Genomic DNA, 19337 nt, shown 5'->3' on the forward strand with positions numbered 1-19337 from the left:
CGATATATGATTCCCAACGTTTTTCTTAGAATGCTAGAGCACCGATTAAATTGATCAAACTGTAACACTACAGCGATAAAAAATGTATATAAAAAAAAATTAAAAACCCAATCATTGCTACCAGAAAAAATTCACTTGTACCTTTTTTATTTTCAGTATAAAATGTCTGAAAGTTGTAAAGCCAGTGTCCTTTTAAATATCCAAATACACTTATCTCAATGCATGTATTATTAAATGTTCAAGCGCTTGCGAGTTTATTTTACAATCACTTAGGCCTATGCTGTACAATCGCTTGGCCGACGTCAAAACTTTTAATAAATACAAACTGAAAGGTCGTTTAGAAATTATCTAAGTTCATTTGTTTGACTCTAAATTTAATGATTAGAAAAAAATCAAATAAACACTTGCTTATCATTGATATTTTCGATTGCGGGTTAAGTTTTATGACACAAAATATATTGAAATTATTTTTAATCACAATAGAAAGAAGGAAAAGCTGCTATTTAAATGGTAAAAAAATCATTAGGAATTGTGTATCAGACTGTATTCCACAAATCTAAGATAAAGATGAAGCCCATAAAGATATAGGCAAAAAGTGATTTGCTACTTTAATTGAACAATACACTTTTCGTGAACATGTGAACACTTATGACACCAAAGTAGGAAATGTTTACTGCTATCTACTCTGTCACATATAAATGTATATTTTTTTTTATATTCCGTGACCTTTCTATCAAATATATGTTCATAAAAACTACTGTTATCTAATGCAACATACTGTATGCCTGGCATGAGGTTTTTGTTTCGATTAGAGAAGACTACAATCAATTGGACGTCCCTTTTGTCATTCATGGCTTCAGGTTGGACGTCGATTAGGAAATTGAAATATTGGACGTCGATTTGAGAATGTGACGTCATATTTGGACGTCGATTTGAGAAACGACGTCGATTAGAGGCCGGACGACGATCTGAGTCTATAGATTTAGGAAGATATGGTGTGAGTACCGATGAGACAACTCTTCATCCAAATAACAATTTATACAAGTAAACTATTGTAGGTCAATGTACGACCTTCAAGACGGAGTATTGACTCACACTGAACAATAATCTATAAAGGGCCCAAAAATTGCTGTTGTAAAACCCTTCAAACAGGAAAAACAACGGTCTAATCTACATAAAAAAATGAGAAACATATATACATGATATATGTATATTCTTGATGATAAACAATAATTTTTAGTCGAGTTAAAATTAACGATCTATTGCTGTCATCATTTTTTACTGATTTCAACGTTTCTTTTTGTATTATCTAAATCACAGTTATATTATATTGACCTTGCACTCTTCTTCATTCCCATGTTTTCCCGATGGTTGATGTCTTCCTTTAGTTTTACACCAATCAAATTTATTAGAAAATGTGCACATGCAAAAGACTGTATATACTCATTGGACAAAGTATTACCTTAACTTTCACTTTTCAAATATTTCATTGTTATAGTTCTTATGCAGATATCTAAACTAAACGCAAGAAATTGTTTTGTTAAAAATCAGTTATACATTAAGAACTCGTATATTGTATTGAATTGCAAATAGAAAAAAATCGTATGTGATAAGTACGACAATCATTATCGAAAACGCACACACAGTTGATCGTTTTATTTGCTACTTTGCTATTTGTTTTAATAAATATTGAGTGATATGCAATTAAAAAGACATACGTATTGTTTAAGCAGGGTGAATATTTATTTTAAATTGCACACTATCTGAATCATCTGAAGTATATTTTTTTAAAGAAAAATTACAAAAATACCGTATATAAATAGAAATAATTCCTTTAATAAAATAAAAAAAAAGAATTACGAAAAGGAAAACAAATAGTCTACAGGGAGATAACTCTGTAAAATCAGCTAAACGTTTTAATTACGTTGTGTTGTTAAGGGAATAATAAGCTTCTAAATGATCAAAATAAGTGTTTGTCAAACTGCTATATAACCTATGTAATTTTTCTGATAAACCGGTTGGTTCAAATTTTTTGAAATTTTTATATTTTTGTAAAGGAGTCAAAGTAAATACTTTCTCAAAATTTTAAGAAAATTAAACGAGCCCAATTAATTTTAGTTAAAGTGTTGGGTACCACCTTAAGATCTTTTGTTCATGATTTGTCGAGGAACACGTCGTGTCTGTCTTCTATATATGATATTTTAGGTCTTACCTATAAAGGATGTTAACATTGGAGTCATGCCATGACTAATCAAAAGAGTGAAATTGTAATTTCTTTATCTTGGACTAATTTGGTGTTGCCAAATATTGCTCGATACTTATGAGGTCAACATTTACAACTTTAATTTAGCCGTGAAATAATAGCAGTGACATTGACCATTTTAGAAATCTTAATTTGAGCTTTTACATCAGAATTGGTACAAATGATCTCTAGAGTTTTTTTTTTCTTTTTAAGATTTTAACATTAAAACGTTGCTCTTCTAAAATGTTATTTTTGCGTCTTTGATAGAATGTCATGAATTTATACGATTCTTAAAGATTAACTAGACAACATACAATTTCCTTTCGTGAGTACAGTACAGCCTGTGACATCCTCTTAGTTATGTCCACCCTCTTGCATGGTCAACATCCAATGGTGAACATTTATTGGGGTATTCAATCTTGAGATGTTGGCCATTTATTGGGAGTCATAAAACATAGGTAGATTTTTTATCTCATTATGTTACCTGTTAAAATCAATCAGGGTTGAAGTTTTCAGCTGGTATGTTTCATTGAAGTTTACCTGTACAGGTAACTCAGGTTTCTTTTAAAATTGACATTTCACCTTCTTTTGAAACTGTAGAATACATTATTGTTTTAGTCTGTTTAATTTATTATTTGTTTTTTTGTTTTAATGTTATTTAAATTTTTTATTTTTGGTTTTTTTTTCATTTTTGTATGTTTTTTTTTCATTACTTTTTTGTTTCTTATTCTTTTAATTTCTTCTTGGTAAGAATCTTGAGTAGAAATGGCAAAAAGTCAAAGATAAAGTTATTGACTAGCATTTGAAATAAACACTTTTAATAATTGTTTTTTTTTTAAGTAAAAGGTTTATAAGTTTTCAGCTGGTATGTTTCATTGAAGTTTACCTGTACAGGTAACTCAGGTTTCTTTTAAAATTGACATTTCACCTTCTTTTGAAACTGTAGAATACATTATTGTTTTAGTCTGTTTAATTTATTATTTGTTTTTTTGTTTTAATGTTATTTAAATTTTTTATTTTTGGTTTTTTTTTCATTTTTGTATGTTTTTTTTTCATTACTTTTTTGTTTCTTATTCTTTTAATTTCTTCTTGGTAAGAATCTTGAGTAGAAATGGCAAAAAGTCAAAGATAAAGTTATTGACTAGCATTTGAAATAAACACTTTTAATAATTGTTTTTTTTAAGTAAAAGGTTTATATAAATGTACATGATGTACATTGTATTCAATTGTTTGTTTAGCATTATTAAATGAGTTATTACTATTAACAATAACTAATAATCATGCAAATGATATTAAAAAAGAAAAAAAATTAAAGTAATTAAACAAGTCGGTTTGTTAACAAAATAAGATGATCAATATCAATCTTTTTACAATAAATTTTGATAACATCTAATATTATTCAGGAAAACTACAAGTTTCATTATATGGTTTAGGAAAAAAACTAATTTTGTTTATATAAATTTTTTTCAAATCTCAAAACAAGAGTTGTGCACAAACAATCACTGAAAAGACTTAAATTTTCCAAATGCCCACCTAGTTATCATCAAATTTTGATAAATGCATGCTCATTAAAAATGCTAATCATAATGAAAAATGTTCTTATCTCTGAATAACATGAATAAAGTGAATCTTATGAAAAGAAATTCTTTTAAGAAATTGTCTTGAAATTTATTAAATATGTTATCTTCAGTTTGGTTAATTTCTTTTAAAATTTGTCTCCAGAAAAAATAATGCGCACTTCTAAAAATGGTGACACTATTATGGTCTATTAATTAAATCATATTTTATTTTCAGTGTATTATATTGTGGAAAGTGCTGGACTGGTATGATACATATTCTTGGTATACATTTGCAAAGAATATTTAACTCAACCTAGGCCTTTTAGATAAAGTTAATAATTGCAGGGACTTGAATGAATTAAGACTTTTAAAGTCCTTAATAAAAAATGAATTTAAAGAAAAATCTAAGAATAAAAACTTATGATAAAAACTGTAAACTTGATTGTGTCAATAGGTAGAATTTTTGGTCATAATTTAGAAATAGAAAATAATGGACAATATAAAATTCATAGAAAAAATAGAATATGTAAACAGTGTCTCTTGTAGGTCAACGAAAACACCTATTCCTTGATTGTAAAATTAACAAAACAACTTTGAGATAATCTATTTGAAAATTATTTACCTTCTCATAAAAATGTCTCTTACCCAAAAACAAAAAAGTAAAAGAAATGCTTAACCTCTAAAACATGGATCATGTTTAAAATATCATATGACAATAAACATATTATCAAATTTTGCTGTAATGAATATTTCTAATATTTATATGTTATTTAATAGAGAAATAATGAACTGCCTAGATTTTATTTAGCGTAAGTTCTAAAGACAATCTTAAACATATATGTTAAACAATGTTGAATGCAGATCAGTCTATCTACAATAATAAACAATTTTGATTTAAGAAAATTTATTTGAGAGTCACCTTTTCATTAGAAAAAGGCAGGCATTGTAAATGTGTGCAGTTATATTTGAAAATGATATTCATTTATTTTTCCAAAAAATAGACTTAATATAAAAAATAACTTAAATTGATTAAAAATTATTTAAAAGGTATAATATTAAAACCAATAGTCATGAGACAATTATTTTTTTTAGCTGTTTGTTCACCTAGTTTTATTATTTCATTTTATTTTTGAATTTATTGTCATCAACACAGTTATTAAATTTGACAAACACATACATGTATATTTTACCTGAGACACATGACCTGTAAGTTATATAATTTTAACACTTCAATGCATTCAAGATTTCCCTTTATCCTTGACTAGTTTTTGATTAATACCTTGTGTATTAAAAAAGCAACAGGGGGTATGATGATGGACATATAGGGCCACCATGGTGAACATATTTTTTATGGCCACCATTAATAAGATAAAGGCACAGGTAGTACTGTATATAAGCACATCGCAATTTTCTTTCATGTAATTTTCAAAAAAATGGTGTAATATCAGTAAAGGACGGTTAAATTAGCAGGTCGGAGAATATCTTTGTTCATAGAAATACGAAATACTTGAAACGTTGAAAAACTGGAGAATGCTGTGCGTTTAAGTTATGAAAATATACTGACAACTATCTAGTAACTGGTAAATCACTCTACCTCACAGACTTATATGATTTGTTGAGCATCAATTGGTTTACAAACTTAAGTATTTAAAGACATTAAAACGTTTTAATTGCTTTGAGTAAAGACAGAAATAATGAAATATAGTTTTATTTTGAAACTACGAAAATTGTGTGATGATTATAATCATAAAAGTGTAGATTGCTGAACTATATACAAGGAAAGTTTCCTTGAAATATTCAAAATGATATCTAATACTTATTGTTTTTTGCATTTGGGAGAACATGGTGCAAAATAAAAGTGTATTTTGTTTTTATGAAATAAAATCAAACGATTAATGACTTTAATGAACAAAAAACATCTGTATTTGTTTAAAATACTTAAGAAATATCCATATCTTATCCAATACAAAATATAATATAGCGTCTTTCAAGTCATTCAAACCGAACTAAGGAAATTTTACTCTCCAAATTTACATTATAAACTCTAGACAAATTCATACATAACCATCAATTAATTACTCCTTTTGAAGTGTAAATTTCTATACTTCCATTTCCTACTTGTATGAATTATATCTTCATCTTGAATTTTAATATCGAACATGTCTCAGGAATGTGCATCTGTTAAACTAAAAAATAATTACCTGTGTTCCACTCCTGTCTTAAGTTTCCAAGGGTATCATCTCTGTTTGATGTTTGATGTTTGTTCTCTGTTTGTACACTTCTTATAGATTTTGTATACTACGCATATGATTATCAATACACAGAGGATAGTCCCTAATGTAAGTCCTATCATTATCAAAAAATGATTCCTGAAATAAACAAAGTATCTGATAAAATCATTTGTGCATCATCAACATCTTTTACACTTGAGACAATGTAGAAATTTTCTGCAGTAAACTTAACACATATCTTTTTTTATAAGTAAACAATCATAACAACTAATCAAAGTAAACAGGCTGAAATTTTGTTCAAGAAACACGATATGGTTTCATTTGTAGAGTGGAAACTGAAAAGAACGCGGCACACTGTTGAATTTTGACACTCGAGTTAACATTTAAAAATTTATCTAGTTAAAATACCAAATACAATGTATAATGTGTTGTCATGACTGATATTCTTTATGCGAAAACAAGGTATTTCAATTATTCCATTGATTAGTAAACCTGGTAAATGATTACTTTGCATTGTTAAAACAAAGATTATATTAAATTGCTCTGTATACATATCGAATTGAAATAGAAAAAAGTTAATAACAATGTGTAGGTACGTTAAACGCTTATCGTGGTTGTCCTTGGCTGTCAATAAAAAGAATTCAAACAATAACTGTAAGTCAAGGGCCTCTCAATATGGATGGACATAACAATATTTTGTATGTTACGAAGAGGGGCAAAAAAATACCAGAAGGATATTCAAACTTATTGATCTATTGATAGAACAATTATGTCATAAAAAAAAAATGCATATAAATGTATTTCAAATTGTTTTGAATATGATTTATACAATCACATACAAAAATTTATGTCGACAGAATAAGTTTAGTCAAAGGCGATACGTGTATACAAGTGTAAACAAGTTGTTTTCATTGCATATAACTTAATGTACCAGTCTTGTATTACAACTCCAGTTTCCGGTGCATGTCAAAACATGGAGGGAAACAAAATAGTGCATTTTTTCTGATTGTTTTTTCTGAACGCATTTTTTTCTGTTTGATTATAGGTTTATGCTGAAAAGAAATATATATATAGACTTTTAAAAAATCTTGCATCTTTTGGGGAATATCAATCCAGAAAAGTGGAAGGATATCATCTTTACTGGAAGTGGTGCGGCCTAGTAAAAACAGCAAACAGAAAGTAGAAAAAAAATGTTTTGACTTCAGGATTACGTAATTTTTTTTATTTTTCGTGGCATGATCCACTTTTTTTTTTTTTTTTTATTAAATCACAATTTCACATTAGTACATACATGATATCAACATGAACTTTTGTTTTTAAGTGCATTTTTTATTTTTTTATTTTCAAATATCAGCTGTTTTACATGTAAGCCTATGGAGCAGTCAATTACAAGACTGCAACCTTAAGTTCTGTAGCTCGTTAAAAAATACGAACAGATTAATGTATCAAATACGCAATATTGATTATCTACCAGAATGTTAACACGGTTAAAAGGAAACAGATTGTCACTTATATATATATATATATATGTGTCACTTTTTCTTTAAAACAATTATATTTGAAATATAATAAAAGATGATTAGAAAAGGCTGGGGTATAAAACAATCCAGTAGGTTTTTTCTTAATATTCACTGTTTTCAAAATAAGCTTTAACCGTTAAATCGAATATGTATATGAAATGTTATTTCTAAGAATTCTTTAAAAGGTATAGAAGTATAGTCCTCAACATGTTAATAAAGAAAGATTAAACCGGTTTTGGAATAATATAAAATGCATGCAATATTGGAGTTAACCGTTATACATTCCCGATTTGAAATTTAACAACGTCACTTGGTTATGCATGTGTTTTTCAATATACACTCTATGACCTCAATCTCAATAATATATTGGGTAGATTATGAAATATGTATGCTACTATATTAACAGATTTAACTGTACAAGCTGTGCAACTGAATATAACATGTATAAATGCATCTTCGATAATGCTTAATGCTTAATGCCAAATATTTGTAAAACGCATTTTAAAAGTGAATAGCGGGATGTGTCAGGACACATCGTAAAGCCAAAGTCGGTCAAGGAATCATAGCTTTGCATGAGGGAGAGATAATACCTTTAATGTTTTAAAACCAACGAAAACAACAAAAAACTGACGATACCACTTACTTGATGCTACCAAATATTACACTGAAATAAAATACCAAGTATTAAGAGCCCCAGGGAAAATCTGAGGTGGTATAATGTGCTCTAGGAGACTTATAAGTAAGCTATTTTCCTGATGTAGGAAAAAAGTACAGCACAAAAATACTGAACTCCGAGAAAAATTCAAAATCGAAAAACTCGAATCAAATGTCCATATCAAAAGCTGTAACTCATTAAACGAATGGATAACAACTGTCATATTCCTTATTTAGAACAGGCATTTTCTTGTGATAAAAATGGTGGATTAAAGCTTGATTTTAAAGCTAACTAAACCTCTCACTTGTACAACAGTCGAATCAAGTTTTATCATATTGACAACGATGTAATAATAAAACAAACAGACATAAAGTAATAATGTTAAAAAGAGGAGTACAGATATGATTTATTAATATTTAGCACAAAACTATTCTTGTCTTTGATTTTTAATAATATATATTGAGTCTATTTGCTTTTTTGAGTTTCTTTGTTACATAATTGTTGTGTTTTCGTACTTTATGCTTTGTATATACCATTTGATAGAGCGAATAATGTGTGTGTGTGCTATACAGTTTATTTCTATCTATTATAAAGTTCAAAAGTAAAAACAAAAAACTGCCAAAAAATCCGTGAAATTTCCAATTCAGGGGCAACAACCACCTGATGTGTATTAAATTCTAAGGTTGATAGATGTCAGAGTTGCTTTTAAAGTTTAAAAGCCAAAAATTGCATTTTACAACATTCCCCTGATTTCTATATTTACCCATGACAGTCGTACTGGTTTATTAGCGATGTATTCTGTTAAGTTTGAAAACTATTTTCCCTAAGGATAATTAAGGCTAAATCTGGTTTAATTTAGCCCAGCAGTGGATAACTTTGGTTATGTAACTTATTTGTAGATCTTACTTAGCTGAGCAAATAAGCTGTTTGCAGTTTGCTTTAAATTTCCAATTCAGGGGCAACACCAGAACAACGGTTTGTCTGATGCGTCTTAAAATGTCAGGCAAAATAGATCTTGACCTAATGAACGTTTGTATTCATTTAAAGTATGCTCTAAAGACGTCATTCAACTTCACAAATAGTGAGTGAAAAACACAACTTTGTTTTATGCCCCTCCTTTCCCCTAAGAAAGACTTCCAGATAATAGTAGAATCGTGAATGTTCATATGTGCATAACAATAGTTTAATTTTAATTTAGTGATAATTCATACCCATTAAAGCATTATTCGGAGATATAATAACAGTATTGAATTGGAAGCTTTTCGGACTAATTTTATTAAAAGAATTAATTAATTTACCGGGGTCATATCTTGAGTTACGGTCCGGAATAACAAAGGCATTGTTAAAATTATGATGTGCTATTCTGTTTGTAATAAGTCTTTTACAAGTACAGCGTAACTTCACAACAAAGAATATTTATCTTTAGAAGAATTCAAAAACAAGTTTAAGTTACTCATGGTTTCGAATTTTTAACTCAATGATTTAATATTAATTGATAGATTGAGTAAATCAAAACTCAAAATGTAAAGTGAGGCAATGCAAAATTGGCATTTTCATTCACAAAAGATAGAAAAAATACTGACCATTTTTTTTCTTATTCTCGTTACTTTCTTTGTTGGGTTTCCTTTGTAAAACTGAAATTTCTAAATCTAGGGAAAAAATATATAATATTTATTCAAAGTAACCTTCTGCGTAAAGTAAAGCAGTTTAATTCGAACCCTTTTTTTTATTATTATTTCTAACGAAACAAGATGGTGGCAGGGACTTTTAAATTAATCATTAAAATTCAGTTTAAACAAGTTTTTACTGAATATGGCGGTACTCTGTGATTCATAACAACAAGAACAATACAGGAATAGGTCTTTTTAAGCATAAGTACACCTTATGTAAGAATGCTGCATTTTGATTGGTTAAGAACCAGTGTATTTTTTTTGCATATTCTAAACTTTTTTCTTCATTTCAAAAGAATTTGGCCTTTTTTCACCACTGCCGGTGAATTTGACGCCAATACCATGGTATTTGCCATTTTGGATATTCCATTTTTACCCTCGCGAGCCTCTTCCCGCCAAATTATTCGGAACGTTTCTCTTCTTATCCCAATTATTAAGGCAACGTGATTAATCAATATTGATTGATAGAGATATTCCGAATACTGTAAACAAAAATTTCAGCTCACACGGCTGCAGGCGGTCGTGGGTTAGAAAGATTTGGTACTGCTGAAAATGAAGATATCGATGATTTGATGAATGATGTGTTTGTAAATAACACTGAAAAGTCAACCAAGTTTGCATTAAAACTTTATGACTATTGTGTGTCTAAAGGAATAGACGCAAATATAGAGGACAGAAGCCCAGCCAGTTTAAATAATTTGTTAAAAGAATTTTATGTTAACATTCGCCAAGCAAATGGAGATTACTATTCCAAAAGTAGCTTTTGTGTCATTCGACAATCTATCAATAGGCACCTAAAGCAGCCGCCGCACAACAAACCCTTTGATGTTATAACTGATACTGCATTTACTACTGCAAACAACATCTTCAAAGCAATGTGCAAGAAACTTAAGAAGGAAGGAAAGGGACAAATTAAACCAAAAAATCTGTTGACAAAGGTGATATTAAGAAACTGTATGAACATCCACGTACATGCAATGTTAATTTACCTTCTGGACTATTAAACAAAGTGTGGTTCGAGGTTTTATTATATTTTTGCCGCCGGGGGCAAGAAAAGTTCCTTGAAATGAAGCCACAAGACTTTAAAATTTCTAAAGATGATGGAGGGAAAGAATATGTACACAAAATTTCATCTGAAATGACAAAGAACCACCAGGGAGTGGACGAAGAAGACTTTGAGCCGGAAGGGGGCAGAATGTATGCCACCGGAACCCCAATGTGTCCAGTTTTGTCTTTCAAAAAGTATCTTGGCAGAGACCAAGAGATTTTTTTGATGAAGAGGATGAAATATGGTATGAAAATAAACCCCTTGAGAAGAACACTTTAGGAAGTATGATGAAAAACATTTCTGAATCTGCAAATTTATGCAAATCATACACTAATCACTGTGTGCGAGCAACGTGTATAACTGTTCTTAGTGATTCTGGATTTGAAGCCAGACATATTGTCACTATTTCAGGCCATAGGAACGAGCAGAGTGTACAGAACTATGTTCGTGACACATCCACAGCGCAGAAGCGTGACATGTCTGCTTTAATTTCGTCGTATACCGCTGCAAATTCAACCGCAAATTTAGATCAAAACAAAAACAATGAAAATATAAATAATTCTGTTTTTGATGTCAATGAATCAGATTTAACTGAAGATCAGTGTAATAACATTTTTGTAAGTATTCAACAGGGAGAAGCTGAATTGCACCCTCTTTCAGACTTGAACAACAGAAATCCACCAGCACAAACTACTGGGATGAATAAGCATCCTATCGTGTTTAATAACGGTAATGAGAAAAAGATAATAACTTGTACAACACAATATCTTTGAGTTGTATGTGCTTCTACTTTTGCTTTAACAATTTATTTTTATATTAGTATTATTTCTGAAATGTTTAAGGAATTCAGACACACGAAAACAACATGACCTAGCATGAGGCATTAAGCATGTTTAGCTTAACAGCTTGCTGCCACTTAAAAATACTCACTACTGGTGCAAAGTGCCAAAGCCTTTGAAAGCAAAGATAAAATAAAACCCTTGTACAATTTATTTTCAAAAAAATCATGATAAAAAGTTGCATATGTAATATCCTATATTGGAATTAAAGTTAAACCTATTAGATCAAATAATCTAATTATTTGCACAAGACAAAGAAGCATGACATCTGGAATTACACAATAAGTTCGATCTTTTCATTTACATTTGCCTGTCTTACGGCCACCCCAACAGCTGTAGTGAACATGATCTTGGTAACCACTACTTCGGTACTGGCATGAAAATACGGATTTTTTGTTATTAAAATTTGCTGTTACAAAATGATAGAAATTATAATAAATTAAGGAATATATCTCCCTCGTGCAAAGCTCTGACTCCTTTCACGGATTTGGCTATACTTTTTGGACCTTTTGGATTACAGCTCTTCTTCTTTTATATGAGCTTTGGATTTCAAATATTTTGGCCAAGAGCATCACTGAAGAGACATGTATTGTCGAAATGCGCATCTGGTGCAAAAAAATTGGTACCGTTAATTTTATTAAAGAAAGCACTTGAACTGCTTGCATGACGTTAACCTCAGTGCTCTCTGGTGTCCAATATTACATGTGCTGTTTTTATCAAAGGGTAAAGTTCACCAACTGCACAATATAAACAATTTGTCTCCTTTACGAATGTGTTTTTCAATTACTGGTACATTCAAAACACCATTCTGTCATAAGAAATATCTTTAGAGTGCTGTCTTTGTTGGTACTATATTTAGCTCCTTTACATTACTAATATTCTCTCTGTACTATATTACGCGCATGAAAGCGACTTATTAGAGTTAAACATTTCTTTTTTTTTCTACAATGTTTTCCATCTTTACACTTTAAAAGTTTTGACTTGTTTTTAAGTTTTGCTTATAAATTTGTTATTCCAAAAGTAAACATATGTTGAAAGTTTATACCTTTATGTCTAAGTAATAATTTATTTGTTTAAACTAAAGGGAAACGATTTCTTGAGAACATCAACTTTAATGACTTGTAATAGTTATTATCTTTTTCTCAGTAAAAACTGTATCAGTAATTACTTGTACAATTGTATTTGTAATTACTTGCATAAAATCTTTGTACATGTAATAACCTGTACAAACTAATAACATGTACCCGACATATATATATGATGACAACATAAAAGTAATTACGTGTACAAAGTTTTTGTACAAGTTATAACATTTACAAAATAATAAAATGTACACAACGTATACACTCGTAGCTAGGTCTTTAGTATTCTGTCAAGATAAATGCATTTCCAGACAACCAAACCATCAGCTGTGTTTCAAACCCATTTATGAAGATATATTTTAAAAATATGAAGAAATATTAATTAATAAATTTAAAATAAATCATCCAATAGGAATTCGTTTAAAAGCACATTCGATACTTTTGGTTTGAAATCTATTGCTCCAGGTTAAACGTGTAAATATCCCCCTCTGGAATTTCCAAAACCAAAAATGTGATTTGATCTCTAAAATAAAATAAAACTTAAAAAATCCTCTTTTTATTCAGCAAACATTATACTGAAATAAAATCCAACAAAAGGTTTTACTAATGGTTTCAAGGATAGAGACAGAGTATCATTTACTGCTATCTTGGTGACAAAGCTGTATATCTCGGTTAACCTTCTTATACTTTACTGCAGAAGCGAAGGCGATACTTATGGCCTAATAGTTTATTGTTACTTCTGACAAGTTTAGTATATGTTCCTTATCATGCCTTTAACATGTTAAAGCAATAGAAAATACCAAAATTAAAAACCAATTAATTCTGAAGATGGTTTGAGTAAACGCAACGACAATAAATTATGCCACCATATGCAAACATTTCCACAAAGGTGTTATATGTAGATGCCGTATTATTCATGCTAATATAACACACGGGTATCTTTTAAAGAGCAAAACATTATAGACCTTTAGATTGTAGGCTTAAGAAATGTGTACACCATTAAATTACATATGTGTGCTTTATTTTGTATTAGGGGTACAGGGGATCATATGAAAAATACAATAAAAAGTTAAAGGTGTCATGTTGATATGAAACGTTGATCGATTTCGAATTAGAAAAAGTAAATATTTTCCTTTGGTTGTTCTGGTTCAATCTTCATTAAAACGACCCTTTTAGAAAATAAGAAATTATTTAAAGAAAGTGTATTCAGTTTAATTAATAAAACCATTATATTATATCTGTAAATGAAATTCTTCTAGTTAATTTTTCCCGATCGTCAGAAATAACTAAGCAAAATATAACATTCGTAGCTATTTGCGTAACCTTAAACATACCATATTATATGTTATGCAGGTTAAACTTGTACAACATGGCTGTCCGTAAGTTTCAAATTTGTCAATTAATTCTACCTGTATAGATTATGTCACAATTTGTGTTAAGGAAGAGGGTAATAATCAATGTATGCATTACATAAAAAAAATCTTTTTTTTTTAAATTTTAAACTAGAACGAAAAAGCACTGATTTTCTGTGAATAATTATACAGTTTTTTCAAGGAAGGTGAATCATTTTGATAAACATTTTTTTTTCTGATTTATTCTTACTTTTGAAAATGTATATTTAGAAGTAGAATTACACTTAATTGCATTCACGATCAAAACGCAATGCTTGACCAACATTGGTTATTCTTTCACGACCTTTTATCTGGATATACGATATGACACACATGCGGATTATTACCTGCTTTCTATTTAAATAAGCTAACAAATTGCAAGTGATATTGCACAGCTAGCGTTCTTCATTCACACAACCATTGTATGAAAATAACGAAACCTAAAAATAATATTGAAAATATGCGTGATTTTGGTTATGCGATAGACTAGGTTCGGGTAAGTGTCGAGAAGTGCGTCATAGTTTATATAGGTTTACCAGGGTTCAATATTGAGTTTAACATTTTCGTTTTACATTAACATATGTATATATAATTTAATATTGATTAAAGGCGCCCTTAAATAACATAGTTCGACAATGTAAGTAATACAAAAGAGGTGAAAGATACCAGAGTCGAACATAAACTTACAACACCATGGATAAAAACAAAAAGACCAACACACCATAAATAGTACACATACAAAACTAAAGACTGATAAAACATGTAATTCTACAGACATTCTGTGCAAATAAGTTTAGATTTAGAATGTTTGAACATTGGTCGGGTAATATACATATACTAGCAGACATCGATGGATGATTATTTATCAATTGAATATGAATGTAAAATGTATATGTACACAATAGATGACATAACATTAGGAGAATGATCCATATATATCTATACACTTTTAAATTTTCAAATTTTTCTTTAAAAATATATTTACTAAAACGAAATTTGCAAAACAGCTAGGCAAAGCTAACTGAGATCATTTTAGTTTCCCGGATGTACATATCTATATATAATGAAAACACTTATACGCGTAAGATTCTACATGATTATGTCTTTGGTATTATAGCACAATAATTGTTGCAACATAGTGTACAAAAAAGTCTGTTGTGAAGGGTGTGTATCATCTTTTTTTTATAGTGTACATGCAATGTTTCAAATTATAATCGTCTTTTCATAGACAGTTAATTGATATTTTGCAAAGGGCAACAGATTCGAATCTTATAAGGGATAGGATTACAAAGTCATAATGTTACCCTATAAGTTTGTATTGTCTTATGCAAGACCTAAAATCTAAATATGTAAATGCACATCTAGATACACTTGACACCCTGTCTGTCTGATCTTCATTTTAATTATTTTGAGAGTTTTTAGAGTATAATTTTTGTTTCAGGATTATATCCAGATTTGATGATTAAATTCATTAGCCAGGTTTTTTATAAATATTCTGCCGACAAAAATTGACTATACACCTATATATATATGGACCAGGTATACATTTTATCAAAATATTATGCTACTCCTTGCATATTGCCGATTTTAACTGAAGTAAAAAAACTATTGCAGATTGGTATGAGTTTTGATTTTCTTGATAACAGTGCACACACACATTTCACTGAGTTATAGTGTCAATATTGACCATTCATGAACCTTGGTTCAAGAAAAAAGAGGTTCTAGAAAGTTATTGCTGATTAAACATGTTAAATAACATGTTTGATTTTTGTATAACTAATAGGAGGGAACTAAGATATACAAATTTAAAGATGTGGTGAATTGATTTTGTGTCATAAACATCATATAAGTCAATTTGTTTACTTTCTCTTTCGGATCTCATCAATGATTACATAATGTTTACCACAAACACATTTATGTTCTTATTGTTCAATTTGATTATATTACTAAATTGACAAAATCATCAAAAACTAACGTATCTTAAAAATGACAATAAAACACCCCCAAAAAGGGTCAGAATATCCATTTTTGACAGAAAATTTGTAAGTCTCACAGTTGGAAAAATGGAACATGTTTTTCAACAGACTGTCGGCATTCCAATGGGAACAAACTGTGCCCCTCTACTTGCCGACTTGTTTCTTTATTATTATGAGGCTGACTTCATGCAGGAACTTTTTCGGAAGAAAGATAAGAAGTTAGCAATATCCTTTAACTCCAGTTTTCGCTATATAGATGGTGTTCTTTCACTAAATAATTCAAAATTTGGTGACTATGTGGAGCGCATCTATCCAATCGAGCTAGAGATAAAGGATACTACAGATACAGTTAAGTCGGCCTCATATCTTGACTTACATCTAGAAATTGAGACTGAGGGTTGGTTGAAAACAAAACTTTACGACAAAAGAGATGATTTCAGCTTTCCAATTGTGAACTTTCCATTTCTAAGTAGCAACATTCCAGCAGCACCTGCATACGGGGTATATATCTCCCAATTGATACGATATTCCCATGCTTGCATTTCCTATCATGATTTTCTTGTTAGAGGGTTGCTGCTCACAAGGAAGGTATTAAACCAAGAGTTCCAAATGGTGAAGTTGAAATCATCCCTTCGTAAATTTTACGGACGCCATCACGAGTTGGTTGACCGTTATGGAATAATCGTTTCACAAATGATATCGGACATGTTCCTTACGTCGTAACTACAATCCCCTTCCCTTTCATGAATGTGACCTACCTAATTAGACTATTTACCGGATTTATTATCACATAAGCAACACGACGGGTGCCACATGTGGAGCAGGATCTGCTTACCCTTCTGGAGCACCTGAGATCACCCCTAGTTTTTTGGTTGGGTTTGTGCTGTTTATTCTTTGGTTTTCTATGTTATGTCGTGTGTGTGTTGTTTGTTTGTCTTTTTCGTTTTTAGCCATGGCGTTGTTAGTTGTTTTGGATTTATGAGTTTGACTGTCCCTTTGGTATCTTTCGTCCCTCTTTTAGCGCATGTGATAAAATAATGCTGCTGTGCATAACTGTAAACAGTCTTTGAAAAATGGAGTTTTTGTCCTGCGTTTTTACAAACATCATTATTATTGATTATAAAAAAAAATAGAAACAGTGTGACGTCTGTTTTTTTTTTTAAATCAATAAGTTTAAATCCGTTTGCATTTTATGACGTTCATCAACCTTGATATTAAGAAATAAAGGAACCTTAATCGTTTTAAACTTTTTATACAACTTTTTTTTTAATCATTTTTTTCAGTTTAACTCATTATATAAGATTTACTCTATTTTCTTTTTTAGAATTTCCTTTCTTCTTTTTCACAAAGACAATTTATTAACTGTTAAATAAAGATTTTTTTTTTGGTTTGAAAATACGTATTTTGAAAATATTTGCATATGGCGTTGTATGCCAGAAAACATTTACTAATCGTTATTTATTTTCGTGGATTTCATGGGGTAAAGGTTTAACACGAATTTTATTTTTCAACCTAGTATGTATTCTCCTGGATCGATGTCACTGCTGGTGTGGTTTTTATTCCCCGAGGCTATCACCAGCCCAGTAATCAGCACTTCTGTGCTGAAATGAATTAGCATTGATATGTTCATATTTATAAATTAACTGTTTACAAAACTTTTGATTTTTTGTTGATTATCTCAAAGGTATTCTTGAATATGATTTCATGGACAAAATATAATTACAAGTCATAGTTGGTTGTTACTTATTTGCCCAAAATGTATTAATCGTGCTCATTAGGGGAAATGGAGATCCATCATTTGTCGTTGTGTCGTCCTTTTTTTACAGTTGTGTTTCAACGATATGTTTTCCATTAATAATTGACATTCATATGGGAACTAACTGTGTTCCTCTGTTTATGAGCTTATCCTTCATTAAAAGTGGCAGACTTCTTACATAAATCGCCACAGGGTTCCTTATGTAGATGAATTGTTTGTTGAAATAAAGGATACCACTTAAACCAATAAAGAATGTACACAATGTCTATTGTTTTATGTTAACTCGATCATGGATTCTTCTGGGTCTTTTTATATTTTTGTTTATGTTCTCAGATTATACTAGACAAATGACTTCTGATCCCACTCCCATTTTTTATAGATCTTATAGATTTGATGATCGACAGAAAGATAACCGATTCCGGGTCTAAAAGACCTGAATTTTTCGGAATAAAAACGTATTCGCACCGAATGTCTGTAGAAATTATCATTTGTTAATTTTAAATACATTACTTAATTATGTTATGTACGGGCATCTTCAGCATTTATTCATTTATTTATATATCTACTTGAACCTTGTCAACTGCTCGATCTAAAGCATGGCTATTTTCAATATATGTTTTAATGTCTTACAACGGCAATCTCAAAGTACAAGGCTAGACATGTAATATCGATGATTAAAACAGATCATTTTCTATTTGATAGCTTATTTGAAAAGAAAGCAGACATTCATTCGGGTGGCTTAGGTAACTCATAACTGAATCCCCCCAAAAAAAGAAATGTATTTTTAAGATTTACTAGTAAATTTAATTTTATTTCTAACTTAAGTCCTGCTATGATAAATCGATTTTCGGAAAATTCCGGTTTGCTATTTTGGAACCTTAAGGTTTGTATGTAAGATGTATTGGACTAATGTACCTTAAGGTTTGTATGTAAGATGTATTGGACTATAGTAACCTTAAGGTTTGTATGTAAGATGTATTGGACTAATGTAACCTTAAGGTTTGTATGTAAGATGTATTGGACTAATGTACCTTAAGGTTTGTATGTAAGATGTATTGGACTAATGTACCTTAAGGTTTGTATGTAAGATGTATTGGACTAATGTACCTTAAGGTTTGTATGTAAGATGTATTGAACTAATGTACCTTAAGGTTTGTATGTAAGATGTATTGGACTAATGTACCTTAAGGTTTGTATGTAAGATGTATTGGACTAATGTACCTAAAGGTTTGTATGTAAGATGTATTGGACTAATGTACCTTAAGGTTTGTATGTAAGATCTATTGGACTAATGTACCTTAAGGTTTGTATGTAAGATGTATTGGACTAATGTACCTTAAGGTTTGTATGTAAGATGTATTGGACTAT

The 19337-nt window shown here is 29.9% G+C and overlaps 1 protein-coding gene across 1 annotated transcript in view; it reads right to left on the minus strand.

Moving 5' to 3' along the window:
* LOC139497170 (uncharacterized) overlaps positions 1-19337 on the minus strand; it is a 545683-nt gene that overhangs the window by 54038 nt on the left and 472308 nt on the right. The gene's annotated exons all lie outside the window — the stretch shown is intronic.

The sequence above is a fragment of the Mytilus edulis genome, chromosome 12 (genome assembly GCF_963676685.1).
Source record: "Mytilus edulis chromosome 12, xbMytEdul2.2, whole genome shotgun sequence".
NCBI lineage: Eukaryota > Metazoa > Mollusca > Bivalvia > Mytilida > Mytilidae > Mytilus > Mytilus edulis.